Below are 24,224 nucleotides of genomic sequence, written 5' to 3' on the forward strand. Positions count from 1 at the left end.
CTTGTGGTACACAGATGTTATCAGGAGACTGTTGCAATTATCCAGGAGTTAGGTGATGAGGGCCTGCACCAGGGTGGTGGCAGTGTCAAAGGACAGAAAGGGGAGTATTTGAAAATTTTTGCAAAGATTAAATCAACAGACCTTGGCAGCAGATTAGATGGTGGGGAAGGATTATGGTCCATGAGGAGAATACATAGGGATTATAGTCAAAAAGATCTGAGATCAAATCACAGTTCTGTCATTTAGATCTGTGGCATTAGGCAAGAAACTTAAATGTTTGTGAGCCTATTTTTTGATCTGTAAGAAATGAGAAGATGCTAGATGATATCAAAATTCTCCTCCAGCTCTAAATTCTCCACTGTACCTATAAGAGTGAATTAATGAATAAACAAAATTCTGTTTCCTTTAACCTTTCTTCTTAGTTCTTATCTCTCACATCTTTGTATTCTGAACATATAGAAGGTATTTAGTAAATACTTGATTGAATTACATTTCATATATTACTGACTGAAATGTGATCAAATGAGGGAAATCGTATTACATTTTTTTTTATTCCATGCTGTCATAGCTAAGATATCTTTCATTTTCAAAACTGAATTCATTAGTTTTCTCCCCTGAACATTCTCTTCTTCCAAGCTTCCCTATTTCTGTAAAAGAATCTACCATACCTCCAGTCTCCTGGATTCATATCCTTGACTTCATTGGAAATTTCTCACTTTCCCTCATCTCATATATCCAATGAGGTTTCAAATCTTGCCTTTTCTACCTTCACTTAATTAATCAATGAGGAATTGCTTAACAGAGAGAAGTCACTAGAATTAAAAAGAGTTGGGAAAAGCTTCTTGTTGAAAGCTGGGTTTTAATTTAGTTCATGTCTCCCACATCCAACTCCTTTTCTCAACTCCCACAAGTCTCACCTTAGTTCAGACCGTCATTGCCTAATTGTCGCGATAATGTATTAATTAATTGGTTTCCCTCCTCATCTCTTCTTACCCCAGTCTATCTCATATATTATTGTAAAAGGTATGTTCCTTACATAGTAATCTGACCATGACTCTCTCCTGGTTTTCCTCCTACCTATCTGACTTTTCCTTTTCAGTTTCCTCTGATGGATTCTCCTTGAGATTATACCCTTTACCTACAGGTGTCCCTCAGGGATCTCTCTTGGGTGTTTTTCTTCTCCTTCTGCACTACTTCATTTGGTTATCTTATCAGTTTCTAAGGGTTTAATTACCATGTTTATGCTAATGATTCTCAAACTAAGTTTTATTTTTTTCCTGCTCCAGTCTCTCAGGGAACCTCCAATTTCATGTCTCCAACTGCTTTTCTGACATCTCAAATGCGATGTCCAATAGATATCTGAAACTTAATATATCCCAAGCAGAACTCTACATCTTTCTCCCTAAACTCCCCCTCCTTTACCCTCCCATTCTACTTTCCCTGTTACTGTAGAGGACTACAACAGTAAGTACTCCAACATATGTGTGTGTGGGGGGGGAGGCTGCTCTATAGGTTCTTAGATCTGCATTCATAAAAGGAAAGACAACTTTCAAGGGATTAACAGTCACTTTAATCAAGCACATGTATCATTCCTTTAACCAGGCACATATATCATTCACCTAGTTCAGGGGAGTCAGCACCCTGAACTTCAAAGAAAATACAGAGAAATCAAAGATCAACAGACATGGCTTCCTCTGCCTGATCATCAACAGACAGGTCCAACTGTCTGGCCATAGTTACCAGAGAGGTAAGCACCAACATCTGGGTTTTCCAAGTTGGGGGACTCCTTAGCAGCTTCCCAGAGCACTCATCTGGCCAAACAAACACTTCTAGTAAGCCTCAAAGTAAAACCTCAACTCAGAGTATTTATACCTTTTTTAGAGCCAGAGGGCATCAGAACCCTTGAGAACCAGTGCCTCAATAACAAAATGGTTGGACCTTCCCACATATCTTCCCTAATCAAACTCCCCTTAATGGGCAGGCTCATTCATGGGGAGGGGGAGATCTTTATTCACATTACCATAATTAACAATACAAATACATATACTGTTTCTAGTTAAAGAAATATTTTTCTGTACTTTACTCCTAGTAAAGACACTTGATCGATAAAAGCAAGATTCCATCAGAGGCACTTGATTATACTAAACAAAAACAACAAAAGATTCTATTTTACTTGTCATCATAAGGGCAACACTATCCTCCCGGTCGTTCAGGCTCATAATTTGTGAATAAGATAATGCTTGCTCTGCAAATCTTAGTTTCATATCAGTGTTATTTATTTTATTTGTTTGTTTGTTTGTTTCTTTATCTATCTATCTATCTATCTATCTATCTATCTATCTATCTATCTATCTATCTATCTAGCTGTCTGTCTGTCTAGTTATTCATTCATTCATTCATTTATATCAATCTACTGTTTCCCAGATGTGGAACTGTTCTATTCTTAATCCCTACTGTTGTGGATAAGAGAACAACTGATTACATTGAGAGCTATTCAGGTACTGGAAATGTGACATGACACCTGAGACAGACCATTTGACCTGAGCATTATCCCATCCCTATTTTTCTCATAGTTTTCTTTATCTCTTTTCTTCTCTCCTCTCTTATCTTCCCTTCCCTACCTACCTCTCTTGCTTCTCTCCCCTCCTCTCTTCTCCTCTTCTCGCTTTCTTTCTACTGCTATCTCTCTCCATTTAAGTATCATCACCTTTGGAAGAAAACCCAAAATGAACCTCAAAAAATTGTCTGTCTTTTGCTAACAAAGAGTTGTCAAGAGTATAATTCTTTCCCCTTTGTTTCAACATGAACAGAACTGGCAATGTAATCAACACTCCCCTTTATTCTCATTCTAAGCAATGTCTTTTCCCAGTACTACCTTAGTTAAAACATTAACTTAATTTATAATAGAATAAAAAACAGTAAGATACATTTCACTCTGTCCCTCCTCAGCATTTTTTCTTTATCTTGACTTTTGACATTTATGAACTCATTGCCTGGAAGAGAATTTATTGCCTAAATTGTTCCAGATAGCTATTGATTGATTTATGTTCTTAAAAAAAGTTTCAAAGTTTTCAAAACAATGTTTTCATGTCTCAATAACCTCTTTTAAGAGAATTCTACCCTGTGTGCAGGAAAATAAAACAAATCAACTTACTGTTAGACATACTCATCTGTAAGGGAAAACAAAGTAGGATAGGATCTTTTACTGTTTTTGTTTTACTAAAAGTGCTTCTAAATAATGTGATTAAAGAGGATATTTCTCACCCATTGTTGGGCCTGAGAAGATTTGTAGGAAGGTCCACATCTTTTGTTAATGCAGAGCTGGTTCTCAAGGGATATGATGCCCTCTGGCTCTAAAAAGTGTATAAAGAGTCTGAGATATGGTTTTACTTTGGGGCTTAGTTTTTGGAAGGTTTGTGTGGAGACTCTGGCAAGCTACTACCTAGCTCCTTGGCTTTGAAAACTCAGATGTTGATGTTTTCTTCTCTGGTAATTATAGTCAAGACAGTTGAACCTGTCTGTTGACTGGTGATATATGTATTGATTATGGTCAGACAGAGGAAGTCATGTCTGTTGATTTTTCATTTCTCTGTATTTTCCCTGAAGTTCAGGGTGCTGACTCCCCTGAACTAGGTGAATGATATAAGTGCTTGATTAAAGTGATTGTTAACCCCTCAAAAGTTGCCTTTCCATTTAGAGAAACAGATCAAAGAACCTGTGGCAGCAGGCCCTCCTGAGTATGTTAGTGTGCTTATTGCTACATGATCTCAATTGCAGACCTTAGAGCATATATCTCATTCCATAGTTATCATAAGTCATTTCTATATCACAAGGAGGAAAGTGTGCTTCATAATCTACCCCAAAGAGTAAAATATTCATAGAAGGTGTAACATGGACTATCAAGGGACTAGAATTGATCTTTTGGATTCAGACATTTCCTATGGAGCTTCCTACCCCTCTTGTCCCAGACAAGAGACAGCATGAAGTAGTGAATAGGGAGCTGGTCCCAAAGCCAAGAAGACCTGAATTTAAAGTTCTGTCTCTGAGACCCTTAGCAAGTCATTCAACTTCCTGGTACTATAGGCAACAGTCCAAGATCATAAGTTAAGAGGTGCCAATGTGTGTTGGTGGAGGGAGTTTCCTCACCTGGGGGTTCCCTATATCAGTGAAATAATACCTCTAGTCCCTTATCTCTATCACAGGCAGAGAGATATGCCAATTAACTAGGAAACAGGAAGTTTTTAGTTTAGATTATTCTCAGAAGAGAAGTTTACAGATATGGGAATTTCCAGAGATGGAGCAGGGCAGAAGGGAGAGGATACTAGGCAGGAAGAAAAAGCTTGGCTAGAGCATGGACAGTTGGTTAGATTGCAAGAGTATGCCAGGAAAAAAAATCAAAGAAGAAGAAAGAGGTTTTTTCCAGACTGTAATACAAGGTAAAAAGACAGAGAAAATCTAAATTTGCAGATGTTACAGGAAGTGAAGAAAGGGCAAGAGAAATGCCAAGAAATCATTTGAAAGTGTGGAGGTATCTGTGATTACATGGTCCGGTGAATGTGAAGATTCATCCTTAACGTTGGGATCCCTGCTGAGGCTACTGTGGTGACACTAGGAGTCATAGCAATGACATGCCATCAATGCAGAGGCAGCTAAGACAGATGCTGGCTTTGAAAAGTACTAGAGTCTCCTGGATGAAAAGGCATGGAATCTGACCAGATTCAGTTCTTTATCAAAAAGAGAACATTGTGAATTAAAAAAGAAAATCAAACAACAAACAAAGCAACAGATAAGTAAATCCATCATGTATTTTTTCATTTAACTCCTACTTATTGAATACTTACCTTTTATAAGGCCCTATGCTGAATGTCCCACTATAACTTCTCTTCTTATGCAAATAGTTGGGAAAAAAAGGAAAATTCAGAAGACCACTAAGTTGACCCTAGTCTGGAAAAGTATGGTGTGTGTATTTCAAATAAACCACTTCAGAAAACCATGGGCTCATGTCACTAGCCTAAGTCTATGGTTTGGGTCCTCTATCTTTGGGCAAAGATGGCAGTTTGCCAGCCTGTTTGATCAGGTGTTGTAATCCAATAACTGTGTTATTTTCAATTATACATTCACAAATTAAGCAGAAGCTGCAGTCCCAGTTAACCTGATATGTTCAAGGAGACATTATTAGGAAAAATTGGTTAATTCTTTCCATACTCTTAAGCAGAGCAGAAGATGAATAGAGGGGAGCAAAGAAGGAAAAGATGAACCCATGGGCATATTGTATTAGTAAAAGTAATACCATGAGAATCAAGATCCCAGGCTTATGTGTGTCCATTCAACTGAGATATTCAGGCTTCCTCTCTACAAATAGATCATAAGTTCCTTGAAGTAAAAAACTAGGTGTTTATATTATTTTCAGTCCCATGCATTCAGTCCCTTTAGATATAGTAAAATTTGGGTAAAATTAAGAATTGAATGAATGTGAGAAAGTTACTTTCTGATAATCATTTAAATTTTCTCAATGGAAGGAACTATGGTACAGTAAAAAATGTCCTGTATTTGGAGCCAGAAGATTCATTTGAATTCTGATGGAATATAAGCTCCTTGAGGGTTGTTTCTTTCTTTTTTTTTCTTTGTCTTTATTACCTTCAGGGCCTAGACAGGTATTTTGCATGGTTCAGGTACTTAGTCAGTGTCTTTAAATGCAATTGAATTGAAATGAATTTGATTGAATTCCAGCTCTTCTACTTAACACTTTTATCGCCTTGGACAAATTATGTAACAATAGTAAGAAGAATAAAATAAAATGTTATAATCTATGAGGTTTTCAAAGTACATAGAACCTTGGTTTATGAATAATCTGGTTTAGGTATGATTCACTGATAAGAAAACATTTTTTGAAAATTTGTCTTGCAGGAAGAACAAAAATTCACAGTACAAACGTCATGTTTGGACTTGAATGGCTCACAAAGGGATGATGCTCAACTGGGCAATGTTTTGTTTTGTTTTTTTGCTTTAATCACTTTTTAAAAGTACAATTCCAAATTAAAGCAGCTATTTTTAAAAGTTCCACCCCCTGCTTTAAAAAAAGTCAAAACCATGTATTGTTGGATAGATTCCTGTCTATTTTCATCTTTCATTTTTAAAGAAGACCATGACATCAGAGAAATGATGATGTGACTTACACTTGACTTTATTTTGAGTGAAGGAGGGTTGTGCAAGGTCACTGGCCTCACTTTCTCTTCCTGAGCCATGTGGAGCCAGTGACCATATATTCATCAGAATGACTAGAAAAGGCCCAGGATACAATGGGAGATCTTGGCCTATTCAGGTATTCACTTAGAGTGAGGCAACACTCATTCAGTAAATAAGCCTCTTTAAGAAGTAGTCAGGGAATGACCCCTTTAATGAGCAAAAGAAAAAAAAACAAGTAAATCATGTTGGGAGAGGAAGGAAGGAAAAAAGGAAGGAAGGAAGGAAGGAAGGAAGGGAGGAAGGAAGGAAGGAAGGAAGGAAGGAAGGAAGGAAGGAAGGAAGGAAGGAAGGAAGGAAGGAAGGAAGGGACAGAAAGAAATCTAACCAGTAAACTCCAAGTTAGATTGCTAGTCAGAAGTGAAGGCAAAGAAAAAATCAGTGAGTCAAAACATGAAAGTGAATCTACAAAAGAAAAAGTTCAGTACTTAATTTTAGTGAAATTAGCATAAGAGAGAGAACTACCAAGGTTAAAATTCTTGATGTTCTCAGAGAAGGACATTCTCCTTCCAAGCAATGACTCTTCCTCTTTCCCCTCCTCCTCCCTCTCATCTCCCTCACATCAGACATGACTCTTCTCAAAGGTATAGTGCAGATTATTTTATTTTATTTTTAGTTTATATTGTGTACTAATCATTGCTATTGTATTTCAGGCACATTAGGGACAAAAACTTACTTGAAATTATAAATAATTATTTTTATATAAATATTTTTGGGGACGTGGTACTGATCATCTGACATTACATAATTTCCTATGGGAAAATTCTCTTTGCGATACAAACAAATCATATGACAAACAGAATCTCAGAATGAATTAAATTTGTAAACTGAGGTTTTACTGTACTCTGGTAAGTATTACCTCATGTGATCTTCACAGCTATTCTATGAATAGCTATGAATTTATATTCTATAAATGAAGTGAGAATATCTCTATTTTAGAGATGAGAAAACTGAGACTGAGAGTGGTTAGTTTACTTTCCCAAAATCATAGAGCTACTAAGTGTCAAAGTCAGGATAGAAGCTTCCCCTGACTCTAAGTGTTATATACAATGTGCTCTTCTCAGCCTCAGTCTTTTCTTTTTTGCAAAAGGAAGGAATCAATTGATGACCAAGATTCCTATCAGCTCTAAATCTATTGTCTCTTTCTATCTTGTCCAATAAGAATGGGGATTCTTGGCTTGTGTTTGTGATAACAAAGACCAGTCACTATAGATGAACTTTGGATTAGCAATTCAATAAAACAAACAATTAATCAACAAGCACTATTAAGTGTCTTGGGCTTGCCAAATGCTATCGCAGGCACTGTTAATGCAAATACGAAAGTACACATTGTCTTCTCCAGTAGACTGTGAGCTCTCAGAGGGCAGAGATTGACTTTTACTTTCCATCCACAGGGCTTAGTGTAGTACCTGGTACAGAACAGGTACTTTATAAATGCTTATTGACTTTCCTTTAAGGAACTTGCATTCTGTGGCTACAAAATGCTCTCAGTTAACTAAATACAGGATGTATACAAATTCAATGCAAAGAGAAATAGGGTAGTAACAACTGGGAAAATTAGGAAAGGTCTCTTGGTAAAGGTAGCATTTGTATTAAATCTTGAATGAAGATGAGGATTCTAAGAGTTGGAGATGAGGACAACATTCTAAGAACGAGAAATAGTCTTTACAAAGGAACAAGGGCAAGATGGAATCCTATATAGAGAATATTAGAAATAGGTCAATTTTGTTGTAAGATAGAGAACAGTATGCTAGAGAAATTGTATGCAATTAACCTGGAAAAAAAAAAAAGTCTGGGGATGGATCACAAAGAGTTGTAAATACTAGAGTAAATTGTATTTTATCCCAGGGCCTATAATAAGGAGTTACTGAAGCTTCTTGAGTAGCAGAGGGGCATGATCATACCGGTGTTTTGGGAATATCAATTTAGTACCTATGTAAAAGATGGATTGGGGAAAGGAGAGAACAAGTTCAGGAAGATCAATTAAGAGGATATTGTAATAGTCTAGACCAGGATTAGGGAACCTGTGGCCTTGAGGTCATACGTGGCCCTTTAGGTCCTCAAGTGCAGCCTTTTGACTAAATCCCAATTTCACAAAACAAATTCAATTAATAAAAGCATTTGTTATAAAACTTGGACTGAGTCAAAAAACCATACTCAAGGACCTAGAAGGCCACATGTGGCCTCCAGGGCACAGATTCCCTACCCCCAGACTAGACCAATTGTTTCCAAAGTAGGGCCATGATCTTATACTAGCAGGCTGAATAGAATGACCAAAGCTATAGAGAGTGTGATCAACCAAAGTGACAGTATCTTGTCTTGTATTACATCACATCAACCTACACTTATCTACCAGTACTCCTTCACTATTCTTCTCCCTCTGCTATGTAAGCTCCCAACTACTTCTCTCCTGAGCCAGGAATTAGTTTCTCATGACTCAAATGCATTCACAGATAAACATGTGTCATGTCACAGGGAAAACTACTCTCCTACCCCTATGTCCCACCCCATAGCTTGTAGCTATCACTGGGACTTTTGTTTGGCAGACTTTGCCCTTGGGGGCCAGTGGTACCAGCATAGGTGCCATTCCTACATTTTTATTTTACATGGAATAGAGTGAGTTACACAGGATGAGCAAGCATGAAAAGATAATGATCTGAATCACAGATTTCATTACACTCTCTTTGTTCTCAAATCCACATTTCTCCCAAACTTCCCTGTTACTCTTAGGGCACCACCATCTTTCTAGTACCTTAGGTTCTCATGACCTCAAGGTTATCTTAGACTCCTTTCTCCATATATCTAAGCATTTGGCACATATTTTAGGTCCCACCTGCATGTAATTCAGATCTCTTCCTTTCTCCCAACTCCCAGAGCCACCACCCAAGTTCAAGATCTTATCACCTCTCAACCAGATAAGTGCAATGGTTTCCTGATTTTTCTATCTGCTTTAATTCTCTCCCCTCTTCAAACTTTCCATGCAAAGTAATTTTTTCAAGTGCAGGTCTGACCATATCACTTCCCTATTTAATAAACTATACTGGTTCCCTATTGACTCTTGGATCACTTTTATTGCATCATTTTCTTGATTTTCCATTTGTGTTTAGGTTTTATTATTAATATGACAGTATACTTGCATATTATAAAGAAGTAAAAAGAAATTGGGGGTACTCAAAAAGTTTGGTGATTGAGTAATTGTGTATTTTTTTAAATGGAGACTATTATCTTGGGTAGAGGTGATTCAGGTCTGAATTAGGATGATATTGTGGTAGGTAAAAAGATGGCAAAAAAAAACAAAAAAACGAAACAGGAGATATCAGCAAGATTGAATTACCAAGAATTGGCAAGTAAATGGGGAGTGAATGAGAGTGAAGAGCACAGGATCACTCCTGGGTTACAAATATTACTGAAAGGATAGTGGTACCCAACAGTTAAGTTCTGAGCAGGGATGGATATTTTTAAATGCATAAAATAGAATACATGGCATTATAAAGGAAATCGATTATATTGAGATATCATGTGTCTATGTCTATAGGACAGCTAGGTAGTGCAGTGAATGGAGTACTAGAACTGGAGTAAGGAATTTTCATCTTCCTGAGTTCATATCTTGCCTCAGACACTTAATTAGCTGTGTGACCCTGGACAGGTCACTTAAACTTAACTAAACAAAACTCAGTTTTCCCCTCTGCAAAATGAGCTAGAGAAGGAAATGATGAACTACTTTAGTATCTTGGCTAAGAAAACCCCATATGAGGTCACAAAGAATCAGACACAACTGAAAATGAACAAACAACAAAAATTTGTGTGTGTGTATACATACACACATGTATGTATACGTATATACAGTGTGTATATATGTATATATATGTATGTGTATATGTATGTGTATGTATGTATGTGCATACACACATATAGTGTTCCAAAATTCTTACAGCTTTAAAACATAAAAGCATATAGTTAGATAGATACACACAAAAATACATATGCTTACATAATGTTCTTGGACTAAATGATCTCTAAGATTTCTTCCAGATCTAAATCTATAAGCCTTTAAGGTATAGAAGACATAAAGGTTTCTATTTTGATCAAAGCAATGTAAAGTTTTCAATGCATGAGACAAACCAGTGGTGTAGTGGAATGTTGGACAGGAAAAATATGGGTTCAAATCCCACTCCCGACATTTCCTATTAGTGTGGTCATGGTTACTTAAATCTCTTACCTTCAGTTTTCTCACATACCAAATGAGTATGATAATTCCTTTAATAGATACTTGATAGCACAATTGAAGATTCAAATTAAATGCTAAACGTAAAGTACTTTGGAAATCTTATAGTGCTATATAAATGTTACTATGAATGTATGAAGGGAATTTGGCATTTGTTTTGGTACCTGACGCAGTGAGTTCATGTTTAAAAAGGAAAGAGTAAAATAAGATAATATTGGTGAGGTCTTTAATAAATATATTCTATGTTAAAATAAATTTGCGACAACTACTTTGTTGAGAATTTAAAGGATACATTATTTTTTTAACCTCTAAATTTGTCCTGAAATAGGACAAGCTTCTAAATCCTTTTGAGATTTTTAATCTGTTTAATATTGAGCATGTTTATCTAGGAATAAGAGAACAGTTAATTTCTAGTTAGTTAGGAATTAATTGAGCATTTACTATGTGCAATAACCCATTCTAGGGATCAAAGAGCAAAGCATACCCACTGTGAAATTAGAATAGCTATGATGTAGCATAGCAACAAGTAAGCTTCTGTATCAGTGACATCAGTGGAGTCCAGAGCCTGTCCATCAGTTAGTCCTGACTTGCCCCACTTGACTGGCCCCCTTGCTTTTTTCATTATCCTTTGATAGTATCTTTTATGTACTTTCTCTTGAGCTGTTCTCAGTAGGTAATATTGCAACCTACTTATGCCTACCATACATCTTGAAATTGATCTAACCTACGATTTCAGTTCTTCTGAGTGTTTTATTCCAAGACTCAGTCATATAGAATTACAAGATGAGTATTATTAAGAAGTTGCTATCATCATTTTAAAATGATAAAGGAGAGAGATGACCTCAAAAGTCCTTGACAATTCTAATGTTAAAAAAGTCAGTAACAATCATAGAGTTATTAAATAATGGTCCAAAGACACACAGCAAAGAAATGACAGTCTAGCTAGCATACCAATTAAACCAGGATAACAATTGGAGTATTTTATTTTCTGAAGCTTAAATCATGCCAAATCAAATTCAGTAATATGAAGGCAGAAACATTTTTCAAGTTTTCTCAGAAACCCTTAATTACTCAGTTTTTAACTGTCACTGGTTTTGGAGCCATATATGGAAACATATTAATTAGATGTAATTACCTGTCTTACTCATTATCTTTACAAATCTCTTGAACTCAATTAAAGTATGTGCTATATTTCTAATGGCGTGGGCGTGGGGGTTGATGGGAGAGTGGGTTGGAGGTGGGAAATGTTGACTGTGTTTACCCTGTGTCCAAATGTATTCTCTTCTTCTCAAAAGTCAGAAAAATCAGGTACCAAAGATATCCTTATCATCAGTCGCATTTAACTGAAGTCCACCATGTGCGTGTAAAGCACACGGTGTATTGTACCTCAAGCTTGATTGAACCATGCCCCCATCCCCACCACCTCATGCAAGCTGTGAACGTCAGTAGTAAACTTTTTTTTTTCCGTATGTACAATTCTTATCAGTAACAATTTTTAATTTCGAAGTTACCCCTCACACTTCATCCACCTCCTTGCTATTATTTGATGGTAAGGAATGAAAGCTCATTAAAAAAATAACTCCCCAAATATTCATAAAGGAAGTTTCATCAGAAAACCTTACCTAACCCCTGATCAGACCTAATATTTGTGTACTTTGGATTATCTATTCCATTCCTTCTGTCAAGGAACACAGGTAATAGTCAGCTAAAGACAATGACGACTCACACTGAGGTAGCATTGTAAGGTTTGCAAGGCATGTTATAAATCCTATCTCATTTGAGCTTAATAATAATTCTAAGAAAAGGAGACACTGTAGGCATTGTGCAGTATAGCAGCCAGAATATGACAATAGGTTGAAGCTACCTAAAAGGTATTAAAAGAGTCTTCTAGCAAAGTTATTCCAAGTACAAAATAGTAGATTACAGATACTGGGAAGCTGTCTATTTTTTTTTTTCTATCATGATTGGTAGTGCCTAAAACATGGGCTCATGAACTGACAAATATTTAAACCTGAAATGGTAACCTACCAGAAAGGACTCAGAGGAGTCCATAAACATAGAAAAGGCATGAGACATCAAAATGATTCATAGGATCCCATAAAATGATTCAGAAATGCAACTGCCATTCTATTATATACTCTCTGTAGGTAAATAATCCCAGTTCACCTGTGTCATTGCTGAACAGGTTTCACTTTCATTTAGCCTAGACAGTTTGAACAAAGCAAAGCCACAGCCTCTTCAAAAGACGTCACAGTTTCAGGAAGTACTTCTGGCTAACCTGCACCAAATCTTCAGAACTACCAGACTCCTGAGTCTTTGAAATCTCCTGCAAGGCTAGGAAAATCCATACAAAGATTCATGTTTAATCTTCTATGCTTGAAGAAAGAAATGTGAAGCAGGAAAATGAGCTAGGAATTTGAGATTTAATCTCTAACTACACTCACATACACACATGCATACATGTGTATTACACATACATATAAATAAATGTGTGTATATGTGTGTTCCTGCATCTACATGTACATATGCATACCCAGACATATATACACACATCAACATATATTCATGCATTTATTTTCTTATTCATTCATTCATTCATCCATTCATTATTTATTTATTTGTTTGTTTCTTTTTGTGTGTAGCTTCCATGCTGTAACTGTGGTTGGGGGTGGGGAAGGAGACAAAACTTCCACTCTCTCCTTTGGTACAAGTCCCAACCAAAAGACAAATTTGAAAGAGGAGAAGACAGAGAAAGATGGACACTTTGTCCTCATCTTTTAAAAATTGCTGAGTGCTTTTTCTTGGCTCCATGACCAATCCTCTGATGCAGCCCCTCATTTTTCATTACAAGGACCAAAAGACCTATAAGAAACCTCTCATTATGTACACCCTTTTAAAAAAAGGGCTAAAACTCCCATATCACCATAAATGACTCAAACATGGAGGCTATTGAAAGGGTTTAATGTGCAAGGTGAGTTCCATGAGAAGTTCCCCTTACCAGCAAATTAGCAGACTCCCTTAATTTCTCCCACTACATAGGGTTAGGGACCAGGGCTCTAATTTAATTGGCATAAGAAATTCCCAAATGAAAACTTTCCCTCTATCAGTGCAGCTTAGCTGCTCCTTTACAATTTACAGCTTTTTGCCTAGGACACTCAGAGGTTAATTGGCTTAGTCACAGTCATAATCAATAATTATTTATTAAGAACTGACTATATGTGTTAGGCACAAACTTGCCCTGGGTTACAACATGAAAAAATGTCAAAGGAAGGATTTGAGGCCAGGCCATTCTGGCTTCCAGGTCAGCTCTCTATGCACTATATCATTCTGTACCCATTACATATGGAGCACAAATTCATCAGCATCTCTAATTTCAGAATTGAAGTCTTGTTATAAGAAAAATAGAAATAATCATGGCTTAAAGATAACTGTGCCTTTCATACTCCAAGTGACTCTATAAATATTCACAAGAAAATGGTTTTTACTAACTAAATCTTTAATATATCTGAGAAGGTTAAAAAGCAATTACCTAGAGTTTCTTCCTACACACACATACACACACACACACACACTCACACACGCACGCACGCACACACAGACACACAAGCACACACAATATGCTTATTAGATTAGGGAAAAGCTAAGGTTGTAATTTTCCTGATGGAACATTAGTCGTTCTTTCCAGTAACAGCTGTTTGGTTAAGGATACAGCCCCACAGTATGATCAGGGAACAGAAGGGGAAAAAAGCATTCTCAGCTTGTCACTGACGCAGAAATCTTCCCTGAAATTCTAGTGCTTACATATGTTGGAGACCAGTACACAGTTCTCCATTCTGAAATTATTCACATGATCTCTTGGAAGCATAGTACACACAGTCAGAGAAACCACTGAAGATAGCTTTGAAAAAGCCAAGATATTATGGAAATGACCCTGGGATCAACCTCTCACAAAAGCTATCTGTGCCAAGGTAGCTGTCTGAGGAAAAAAGAAAATCATTTTCAAAATCCCCACTACTCCAAATGCCAGTCCAGGGCCATCAACTAAAAGGCCAACTATTCCATCTGGCATGAGGCAGTGGTGGAAAAACACAAAGGCAATTTACCCAATTGGCCCAGGCTGCACGTTTACTCTTCAATTATTTTTTTTGTGCCTGCTATTTGAAGGAGGTTCAGGTAGTGCTGTACCAGGAAAACTGGCAAAAGGTGCGACTAAGGAAGGAATTCAAGAGGCTGTCCAGATCGAAAAATCAAACACTGTACAAAAATGTTAATCATGTCAATTATGCCATACACTTTCCTGCTACTGCCTAACCTGCCTTGACTGGCAGTTATCATCTGAGGCACGGCCATTCAGTGAAGAATTGCCTTGGGAGAGTCATCTAAGACTATCCCTCCAAAACCTCTCACCTCCACAATGCTTGCAGTATATAGTGTTCATGGTTAAATAACCTCAGAGAGTATCTGATGCATTTCTGTCAGTTTGGGGATGGATTTCCCAAGATTCTTGGTATAGATGTTGAGTTATGGTGATTTATTGAGTTTCTATTGCATACAAAGAGCTATACTGGGTACTGAGGAAGATTGAAAAGGTTAAAATTTTACATTTCGTGCCCTATAGAATCTTACAATTTAGTTACGAGGTGATGAAATAGAAGAAAGCTAATAAGGCAAAGTATATAATTGAACATTACAAAGTGTGACATGCATAATAATCACTATAGAAATCCTTATAAATGGGTGATCAATGTATGCTAAGGCCTCATATTAGGAGTAGGACTGGGAATGGACCTGGAAGGATGGGGAGAATTTATCAAGGTAGCTAAGAAGCAAGGATACTCATAGAGTCTCAAGAGAAGAGGCTTTAGTAGGCATGAAGTCCAACCTCTTTATTTCGCAGATGGCTTTCCAATGGTCCCATATATAATAAGTGCCAGAAGTAGGATTTGAACTCAGACCTATCCTGATGCAAATTCTAATTCTTTATCAACTATGCTATGCTGTGCTGCCCCTTGTGCATGGAAAAGCATAAATACAAATGAGGGTTTCAAACATGGTGGCATGAGCCTGTAACTCCTTCTGATGAGGAAATAGAGTTTGAGTGGTCTCTTGAATGGGGAAGTTCTAGGCTATAGTAGGGCTAAAGCTCATTAGGAGTTCATACAGATTCTGGCACCAATATGGCGAGGCCCTAAGGGCAAATGGCTACTAGACTGCCTAAGAAGGAGAAAAACAGGCCAGATATTAAAAAGAAAGAAAGGAAGGAAGGAAGGAAGAAAGAAAGGAAGGAAGAAAGAAAGAAAGGAAGGAAGGAAGGAAGGAAGGAAGGAAGGAAGGAAGGAAGGAAGGAAGGAAGGAAGGAAGAAAGGAAGGAAGAAAGAAAGAAAGAAAGAAAGAAAGAAAGAAAGAAAGAAAGAAAGAAAGAAAGAAAGAAAGAGAGAAAGAAGGAAAGAAAGAAGGAAAGAAAGAAGGAAAGAAAGAAAGAAAGAAAGAAAGAAAGAAAGAGGGAAGGAAAGAAAGAAAGAAAGAAAGAAAGAAAGAAAGAAAGAAAGAAAGAAAGGAAGGAAGAAAGGAAGGAAAGAAGAAAGAAAGAAAGAAAGAAAGAAAGAAAGAAAGAAAGAAAGAAAGAAAGAAAGAGGGAAGGAAAGAAAGCAAGCAAGAAAGAAAGAAAGAAAGAAAGAAAGAAAGAAAGAAAGAAAGAAAGAAAGAAAGAAAGAAAGGAAGGAAGGAAGGAAGGAAGGAAGGAAGGAAGGAAGGAAGGAAGGAAGGAAGAAAGAAAGAAAGAAAGAAAGAAAGAAAGAAAGAAAGAAAGAAAGAAAGAAAGAAAGAAAAAGAAAGAAAGGAAGAAAGGAAGGAAGGAAGGAAGGAAGACAGAAAGGAAGAGAGAAAGGAAGAGAGAAAGGAAAGAAGAAAAAAGAGAGAAAAAAAAGAAGCAAAAAAAGGAGAAAAGCAAAGAAAATGTGTCAACATTATTGTGCCAACCACTGCTGAAAATGAGTGACTGATGCAGTATCAATCTAGATGAGATAGAGAAATCCAGTCTGAAAATAAAATAAAATATTAAATGAGATTACAGTGCAGGAAAGGCTTATTAAGGGAAAGTAAGCCAATAATTTTGACGAGAGCTGAGATTAGGGAAGGCAAATAGCTAGTTGGTAGAAAGGTAGGTTGTATAGGGCTGTGAATGCCAGGCTAAGGAGTCTGGACTTTAGCACAGAGACCCAGAGATACCATTACATATTTTGGAGTATTATAGCTATGCAATGTGGGTAATCCTGTTGAATTTATGTGGACAGTCCTTTTATGAGTGCTGAGTATTGCACGGCTTAAATAGAACCATAGCAGTCGTTCTGAGTGCTTGTGTTTTTCTGAATCTAAAATTGTCCTTTCCTAATGATGTAGCTTTTGGCATAGAGGGTGAGTTCTTGTGCCTCCATCAATGGCACAATAGATGTTTAAGCTCCCTGACTTCTGACTTGTGTGTCTGGTGGAGATCAGGAAGCAGTTACCAGAGGCCTGGCTCAAACACTGGGGCTGGCACACTGACTCTCGTAATTGCAACACTGCCCACCGAGAGCATGAAGAGGCAAGATTTTCCAAAATGTGTTTGGGTACAGAGGACCCCACAAACAGCTCTGGATATCTCCATGCCATCAGGGCCTTAAACTAAGGTGTATTTCATATTTCTAAGTAAGTAAAGAGAAGCAAACAGAGAGCAATTCACATCTGTGAAGAGAAAAGTGTTCATTCAGAGATGCTTCTGGAGACAAATTATGTAGCTAGAGGGTACGGGTAACAGTGACATTTCCTGTATCACTCAGTAGCTATTAAACATTCATGACACTAGATTCATATGCTGATCATTTCTTCTACATGATATGACATGACAGGATAAAAGAAGAGTAGTGGAAAACTTTCTGCCCAGGTTTCAGTGATACAACAGAAACATGAATAGCCTCATTCTTCATAAGAGAAACAGGGTTATTAAATATACAAGACACATAGTTCTCCAGGCAAAATAACTATTTGGTGAGTTGAATTGATATTAGTGAGAAAAGCTGAATTTCTTTTACAGTTTTCACATTTTTTTATGTTACACTTATTTGCATGTACGTTCCATTCTTTCTATTAATAGCATGATATATGCAAAACATATATATATATATAATATGATATATGCCACGTGAGTGGCACATCAACTAGATGAGGGGTAGGGAACAGGCAACCTTGATCTAGAACACTGGACTGAAGTCAGAGAAACCTGAGTTGAAATCTTCCCTTGAATATTTGCTATCTGTCCAACCCAAGGCAAGCCTTGTAACCAGGGGTTTGCTTAAGTCACTGTCTTGTGGGAGCTTATTTTTACATTTTCAATGTGACATTTACACGTCAGAAATCAACTGTACAAATCAGGGCTTGATATTGTGTGTGTGTGTGTATGTACTTGTCTGTTACAACACCAGATTTTCTCTATGTCTGTGTATAATATATATATGCATGCAAAATATGGGTGTCCCAAAAAGAACTGTGTAATTTTTTCCTAATAAATCTTTAAACAGCCCTAAGACTTTTGAGACACCCTGTATATATAATCTCATTTGCAACCTGGTGACATAATTATTAACAGCATCATTATCCTTCTTTATGCTTACCCTCCAGGATTGTAGCAAGAGGCAAATTAAATACATACCATTAACTCTTACCTCAATGGGACTCAGAATATCAAGGAACTTGAGGAAGGTATCCAACATGTTGGGTAAACTTTTCTATGGCAAATTTACAGTGGGGGAGGGGCATAGACAGAGTCATTTTGGATGGACAGGCACGAATGGATTGCCATCTGCATTGCTGGAGGTTATCACATCACACCAAATGAAATCATATCATTTGAGTTCAATTCAACAAGCATTTTTTCAGTATCTACTATTTACCAGACTCTGTGTCAGGTGCTGGAACCCAAAGACAAAAATAAGTTTATCTGCTAAGGTAGTTGGGAGAATAATGTGAGCTAATATTTGTAAAGTGCTTTGCACTTAAAATGCAATTTAAGTGCTAGCTATTGTTATTATTACTGGGAGGAAATAACAGATAAACATATAAGTATATGCTAAATATAGAGAAAAAAATATAAAGAGATTGAAGTGGGGGGGGGAGGGGGAAGTACTAACAAATAAGGTTACCAGGAAAGGTCTCCAGGAAAGGAAATAACACTAGAGCTGTTCTTTGAAGAAAGTCAGGAAGTCTATGAGGCCAAAGAAGAGAAGGAAGTTAGGTCTATGCATGGGGTACAGACTGTGTAAGGTCATGAAGGCAGGAGAATGTCACATATTGGGAAATGTAAGTACAGCAGTTTGACTGTGGTAGAACTGAGGAGAAATGTGTGATCAGAGAAGATCATGAAGTTGATTGTGAAGTACAAAATTCCAGAAGAACTTGTAATTTATCTTGGAAGCAATAAGGAGATACTGACCCTTCTTCTCCAGAGAACATGGTCAGACTTGTGTTTTAGAAATTTTGTGAGAAGCCTTTCTCAGTACTCCATAGTCTTAGTGCCTTCTTTCTGAGACTAACCACAATTTGTCTTTCATCTATCTATCTATCTATCTATCTATCTATCTATCTATCTATCTATCTATCTATCTATCTATCTGTCTGTCTGTCTGTCTGTCTGTCTGTCTGTCTGTCTGTCTGTCTGTCTGTCTATAGAGTTGTTTGCAAGTTGTCTCCTTCATTAAATTATCAGCTCCTTGAGAGCAGAATCTATTTTTTTTTTTTTGGTCTTTCTTTGCATCCCTAGCATTTTAGTGCCTGGCAAATAGTAGATGCTTAATAAATACTAATTGACTGACTAGAGGAGAGAGAGACTAAAGGGACGGATGAAAGAGGTGCGGATGACTCCAAGGTTACAAACCCAGGTGACTAGAAAAATTGTGGAGCTCTCAGAAGAAATTAGGAGGAGAGGTAGATATTACTTTGGGGAAAGATAGTAAGTTCTGTTTGGGTCAGACTGGGATTGAGATGCCTATGAGGTAGGTAGGTAAATTCCTTTCAAAATAGACAATAGGCAATGAGGGATGGGATCTAGGAGAGATAAATGAGTTGCATATATACATTTAGAAGTCATTTATGTAGATGATAATTGAACTTATGGAAGTTGAAGAAGACAGAGAGAAAGAGAGACAAAGAGAGACACACAGAGAGAATCAGAGAGACAGATAGAGATGAGGGAAGGGAGGAGGGGGAAGGAGAAAGTATAGAAATAACAGAGGAGATGACCCAGGTGATAGCTACACTTAAGGAGGAGGAGGGTGATTTTTGCAAAAGACACTGAGGTATACTGAACTAGTGTATGAGAGAAAAAAAACCATCTCTGATATTGCAGAGAGATCAAGAAGGATGGGAATTCAGAAAAGGTTATTACATTGGCAATCAAGAAATCAATGGTAACTTTGGAGAGAGTAATTTCAGGTGAGTGATAAGTGGTCAGATAGCAAATTGCAAGGGTTTGAGAAGCCAGTGAGAGAAGAATAAGTGGAAGCATTGAGTGAAGCCACCTTGTTCTAGGATTTGGGCTGCGAAAGAGAGAAGAGTTATAAGAAGAGAATTTGGCAGGATGATGAGATAATGGAAGGGTTGTTTTTTTTTTTTAAATTTTGTTTTGCTTTTTAATGATAGGCAGAAAATGAGTTAATGCATAGCAACAAATTTAAAGACTGACATACAAGGGATGATTGTGGTGCAATCTGAAAAAGGAGATGGGAGAGGAGGGCTTCAAGAAAACAGTTAGATGGATTAGGTTTTAGCCTTAAAAAAAATCTCTTCACCAGAAACTGAATGAAAGAAAAGGAAATGGGTGGTTTTGAAATGAAGAGGAGAGAAGAGGGAGCTTATGGTGAGTAGCCTCTTCTCTTAGTAGCTGTAGATCACTAGGCAGGTGGTGTGACTACTATAAACCTTTATTTAATTTCCCAATCCTAAAATAAAACTCATTCCCTTTCTCATTTTATTGTTGGTTAGGCCACACTGAATCAAGTTAAAGGACTGAAATGAAATGTGACATTCATAAATGATCATGCAATTAAAATAATGTTTATTTAATCATAACATTGAAAAATTATTCATCAATAATGTACCATTGATTCAGTTTGGGACAGCTTCCCTTGCTATTATTTGACATGGTGGAATACCAGTGTTAGGAATGAATTGGTGACTCCTTCATGCATTAGATTCTGTTCTCAGGCCATCAGAAAGCATTCTCAATGGTTGGAACCTTAGCCTGCTGGAACAATTAAGTCTCAAGGGAGATTTAAATATTTTGTGAATGTAATAGCATATTCAGACAGATCTCCTACTGGCTGCTTTGAGGGTAGATTAAAAAGTTCAGGTTCTTTCTAGGGATCTTGGTTTTGTAGTGTTTCCCAGCACAGGAAGAAACTGAGCTATCTTGGACTGTGAGTGGCTGGAGGGCAGAGTTTTCCACCAGATGAATTTTTTAATTGTTATTGGACAAACACAGGGAAGCACAGAAAGAAGTGACTGAGCAGGAAATTGAGTTGCTTCAGGGAGACAAAAGAGCTGTTTTTTTGCCCTTTTTTGTATCCCTACTGCTTTGCGCATCACCTGGCATTAACCTAGTGAGATGAGATTTTAATGAAATAGTTGAAATTCTACTACCTTGTGACTAAAATCTGCTGCCTCCTATTTTTTTCCCTGTCCCTATATTCATCCACTGCAGGCATGTACAAGATTCTACAGCCCTCACCTTCCATTTTTTATTCTCCTTCACTCTGTCTCACTTATTGTCTTTACCCACCTCTTCCACTAAGCCTTCTGGAATTCTTATTCTGTAATGGACATAATTCTCATTGTTTCTGAAACTCTTTCTGTCCCACTCCTTCCATCCACTACTCTTCACTGAGACCTGGCTCCTCTTCCATGACATTGTATCTCTTGGCTCTCCTTTCTAGAACTAGTTGTACCTTTTCTTAGAACTTTTACACATTGATTCAGGGAAGAAGAGATAAATATTCTTTGCTTCCACTTGCCATTTACAGACTGTCCTTTTACCTCTAATCACTCAAAGTTTTCTGCTTTTGAAATCTAATCAATAAAAAAAAAAAATTTCTACCCAATCCAAATCATAGCACCTTTGTATATTGACTGCTAAGTCATTCTCTTTTTTTCAAGGGGTTCAGCACTTGGATCATCATCAGGCAGGACTTCCTAACCCTTCCCCTTATGATAGAGGACATAGGTATCATCAGTGATGTTCTTTCTAACCCACAAACCTCCTGAATCTTCAGCCACCTTACATCCCATGCACTATTCCTTAATTCCACTTTAGTCACATGTTCTGATGGTTATGGTCACACACTACATCTTACAATTATATCCAATTATTCCATGTCCTTAATTAGACCCTCTGGCATTCCTCTTTCTAACCATAACCTCCTATATCTCACCCCTTTTAAACCTATTCTTCACCTTCATAGAGACCTCTAATCCTTCTACTCTTTCAGTATTTCCTCCATTACGCATATTCAGGCTTCTCTCGCCTCCTTTTCAAATCTTAATCCTATTATTAGCTATTGCAACTCTGCACAATCTTGCTTCTGGAGGCCCATTTTAATTCTGCCTGATTCCTCCTCCAACTCTCTAATTTTCCTTCATGTGACTAGGCAGAGTCAGTCTCTGTTGCTTTTTTATGGATTGGGGGAGGGAAAGTGGAGAATTCTTGGGCAGGTGGGTACCTGCTACAGTAATCTTGGAGGTGTTGGACAGGCCCCAGATGGGACATGAAGCTTCTTGTTTGAGATGGCTAGCAGCAAATTGAAAATGTGAGATTAGAACCCAGGAGAGAGAGATAGAGTCTAGCTATGTGGAACTTAATCATTTGTATAAAGACAATAATTGACCCCATGGGAGTTGATGACTGAAGCCAAAAGGTTCACTTATAAGAAGAATTAGAGGAAAAAGTGGAAAAGAGGAGAGGAAAGGAAAGGAAAGCTCAGATCAGGACTATGATAGACAGATACTTGCAAATGTTTTAAAACCACATCTCTGAAAAAAAATGTAAGCAAGGCACACTTTTAAATTTAATCTGTATTATTAAAATTTTGTTGATCACTTTCTTAAGTTTAGACATTCAATAAAACAATAAACCAAGCTCTTATTTATATAGTATTTGTAAATTCCTAAGGTAAATACTCACGTTAAATAATTTAACAATCAGCTCTCCCAGGTTGAGCTGGCTTCAATATATACCTGGATACTGATATGTAATCACATAAAGAAGGAATGATATGGATGACAATAAGCAAAGCAGGCTGAGATAAAATGGTCTGATAGATGAGAAAAGAGTAAGATGAGATGCACTGTGATGAAAATTCAGTAAGAAAATTATGTTCAGAAAGAGTGAGGAGTCAATAGTGTTTAAAACTTCAGAGAGGTCAAGAAGGTTGAGGATTTTGGTGAAAAAGCAATTAGATTTAGCAAATTAAGAGATCATTATTGATCTTAGTGTAGTTTCAATTGAGTGACAGTTTGTAGCCAAGAGGAGATATTGAATGATCAATTACGATGATGTCAGGGCTATATAAAAGTTTTTGTTGGTTTGTGTACTTATTTTTAAATGGTAGGGAAAACTGGATATGTTTGTAGGCATTTAAGAAGGATAAAGAAATATATATATATATATACACATATGTATTTTAAATATAAAGAAAGCAAAGGAATAAGCTCCAGGAGATGAGTACGGTTAGGATCAGGATTGCTGATACAGGTACTGGTCTTGTGAAGAAGTGTTACATCTTCCTTGTGTGTGTTCATCCTTCATTGCCAAAGAAGACCATGCCATCAGAGAAATGATGCCATGACTTGCACTTGACTTTGTTTTGAGTGAGGGAGGGCTGTGCAGGTCACCAGCCTCACTTCTCCTCCAGTCATATGAATCCAGTGACCAGATATTCATCAGGATGACTGGAGATGACCCAGGATGAGGTAACTGGGGTTAAGTGACTTGCCCAAGGTAACACAGCTAGTGAGTGTCAAGTGTCAGAGGTGAGATATGACATCTTCCTTAGATACTGGAACAAAGGAGAGAGAGTTGGAAGGGTGATGTTAAACGGATATGAGATATAGACAAACTAAGTCCAACAGGGATCTTCTTAGAGGTGGTTTAAATTTTCTTTGTCTTTTGATATAACAGAATACACATAACAGTTTGCAAATCTTAGAGGCAACATATGTTAGCCGTTGTTATTGTTAGACCGTAGTCTTCAGGGTAGTGATAAAGTCTTCCTTATCTTTTTATCTTTTCTGATATCTGTTCTCACATTTCATTTAAAGTGAACTCCCTTCTCTGAGCCTTGCCCCTCTCACTCCCCCAATGTAGGTGTATTTGGCTAGGGCCAGGCATTACTTTTCTCCTCCAATTGGCATGACCTATTCTTTAGTCACAGCTATTGGCTCTGCCCCTACAAGGAAATTTCTCTGAACATGTGCGTAGGGAGAAAAGAAACAACGACTGAAGAAGTGTGACCCATCAGCCCAGCCTCCTGCCAGACATCATTGTTGGCTGACTCATTTTAGTCTAAGGATAAAAGAACTCTTGATCCAGCTTTATCTACTTTGGGATATTTATAAAAAATAAGTAAGCAAATCAATGTCTTTTGTGCCTAATATCGCTCCCAAGTCACCAATCAATATCCAGATTTACTTGATAATTTATTTCAGTCTGTATATCACAACCAGTCACATT

General features: G+C 37.3%; 1 long non-coding RNA gene across 1 annotated transcript in view; it reads left to right on the forward strand.

The window, feature by feature from the left end:
- Positions 1-24,224, forward strand: part of LOC140528070 (uncharacterized) — a 173,995-nt gene that overhangs the window by 96,069 nt on the left and 53,702 nt on the right. The window lies entirely within an intron of this gene.

This window comes from Notamacropus eugenii, chromosome 2 (assembly GCF_028372415.1).
Source record: "Notamacropus eugenii isolate mMacEug1 chromosome 2, mMacEug1.pri_v2, whole genome shotgun sequence".
NCBI lineage: Eukaryota > Metazoa > Chordata > Mammalia > Diprotodontia > Macropodidae > Notamacropus > Notamacropus eugenii.